The sequence below is a fragment of the Gossypium raimondii genome, chromosome 6, assembly GCF_025698545.1.
Source record: "Gossypium raimondii isolate GPD5lz chromosome 6, ASM2569854v1, whole genome shotgun sequence".
Classification (NCBI taxonomy): domain Eukaryota; kingdom Viridiplantae; phylum Streptophyta; class Magnoliopsida; order Malvales; family Malvaceae; genus Gossypium; species Gossypium raimondii.
Genome location: NC_068570.1, coordinates 25,826,910 through 25,829,300, shown reverse-complemented (window position 1 = coordinate 25,829,300; position 2,391 = coordinate 25,826,910). Strand labels below are relative to the sequence as shown.

The following is a 2,391-nucleotide window of genomic DNA, read 5'->3' as shown; positions in this document are numbered from 1 at the left end:
GCATCAAGTTGATAGTCGCACCCAAATCACATAGTGCCTTACCACAATATGTTGTCCAATGTTGCAAGGTATGGTAAAACATCTAGGATCCTTCAACTTTGGGGGTAGTTTGTCTTGAAGATATGCACTGCATTCCATTGTCAGGGCTACCATTTCAAATTCTTTAAGTCTTCGTTTTTTGACAAGATATCCTTCATGAATTTGACGTAGTTTGGCATTTTTTCAAGTGCTTTAACCAATAGGATGTTGATATGAAGTTGCTTGAGTACGTCTAGGAACTCTTTGAATTGAACTTCCTACTTCTGCTTCTGAAGTCTTTGAGGGTAGAATGGTGGAGGCATCTTTACTGAAACTAGTTGATTTGTCTTTTGTGGCAATTCTGCATCTAACGAAGTTATTAGTTTATAAGAATTAGCTGGTTCAGAAGTTACCTTATCAAATTTTGCAGATTTAGGTTCCAGTGAAACTGAAATTTCAACACTCGATTGAATTTCCTCTGAGTCTTAAGCATTAGCTAGCTCATTTTCAACTTTGACTGTGTTAGGCTCTAATGTCTTTCTGCTCCTCAATGTCAACGCTTTACAATGCTCATTCCCTGGATTCCTCAGATTCTCCGTATCACTAGGTAAAGCACCTTGTGGTTGGTTTCTGAGTTCAGTTGCAAGCTGGCCCATTTGGTTTTCCAGGTTTTTGAATGTAACTGCTTGGTTTTGGATTAATGCATCATTATTGGCTATGTATGCCTTCAACAAGTTTTCCAAGCCATTAGATGGTTCAACTTGAGGTTGTTCCTGAACTTGTTGGGTAAACATAGGTGGCTTGGTCGGTCTAGGTTGGGCGTCTGTGTTACTGGGTCCAGCCCTTTGGTTACTCCAAGAGAAATTAGGGTGGTTTCGCCACGATGGGTTACAGGAATTGGATTATAGTCCTTGCCTTCCTCGATTTTAGTTTTGGTTACCCACGTAATAAACGAATTCTGGGTTCGATGGACATTCTTTGAATAGATGTCCTTCCCCGCAATAGGCATAGGCTACATTTTCAAATTGATTGGATACCTGTGCTACAAAACTATTAAACCCATTATTGGTAAAAATTTTAAGCATTGAGGAAATAGAGGATACTTGAGATGCGAGTGAAGTGAGAGAGCCTACTTCATGTATTCCAGTGACTCGTCTTCCTGACGCTGCTCGATTGGTTGGCCATTGATAATTGTTACTGACAATCCTCTCGATGATTTCATCAGCCTCATTGTAATACTTAGAAAGGAGAGCACCGTTAGTAGAAGCGTCCACTACTATATTCATGTGAGCATTAAGACCATTATAAAATGTCTTAAGTTGGATGTAATATGGGATTCAGTGATGAGGGCACTTCTGTAATAATTTTTTGTACCTTTCTCATGCCTCATACAAGTACTCATCATCCACTTGTTGAAAAGCAGTGATCTTGTTGCTCAACTTAGCATTCTTGCTAGGAAAAAAATACTTCATGAGGAATTTTTCTGCTAGATCTTGCCATATAGAAATTGAACTTGGTGGCAATAAGTTCAACCAGGCTTGAGCTTTGTCCCTTAGCGAATATTGGAACAGCTTCAATTGTAGAGCATCTTCGGGTACTCCGACTAACTTGAAAGAATCGCTCACCTCCATGAATTGGCCCACTGTTTGAAGCATCTGGAACATGACTGGCTTCAGTTTGAACTATTGTACCTCGATTTCGGATCTCCTAATACCCGATTTAAGATCATGAAACATTGGCACAGCATACTGTCTTAGAGCTTTATTCCTATCATCAACAATAAGGATAGGATTTTGAGCAGGGTTTGCTCCGTTTCCTTGATTCGAATTTTTGAAGTTCATCTCTTCGCTCCTTCTTTGACTTGCTTGTCTTCTTCGCTGTCAAAAAGTTCTTTCAATCTCAAGGTCTACGAGGAGTAAATTGATGATTCGATCAATACTCATAAACACCTAAAATAAACTCAAAAAAATTAATTAAGTTAAAATTGAACAGAAAAATAAACCAAAATGAAAAATTCACAAATTCACAAATAATGACTTTTTAAAACAGTTCCCGGTAATGGTGCCAAAAACTTGGAACGACGGAAATGTGCAAGTGTACACAATTGCAACAAGTAAATGTTGAGTTATTGTACCTACAGAGATTGTGAAAAGAATTATTTATGAATGAAATTTTAAAAACACTTTGGTGAAGAAAATATTTTGATTTGAGGAGGTGATTAAAAACTAGGATTTTAACTGAGTAAAATAAATAAAATAAAATAACAGTTCAATGCACGATTTCAAAAGATGATTTTAATCAAGATGACATCATTGTGTTAGATTAATTACATTTCTTAACTTAGAATTATTAAACTCATGTTCATGTTGTTAC

At 37.1% G+C, this 2,391-nt stretch overlaps 1 non-coding gene across 1 annotated transcript; it reads left to right on the top strand.

Moving 5' to 3' along the window:
* Positions 1–1,353: 1,353 nt before the first annotated feature.
* Positions 1,354–1,460, top strand: LOC128042034 (small nucleolar RNA R71). Its single transcript, XR_008197242.1, has one exon. It is a non-coding gene; the product is annotated as a small nucleolar RNA R71 (small nucleolar RNA).
* The last annotated feature ends 931 nt before the right edge of the window (positions 1,461–2,391 follow it).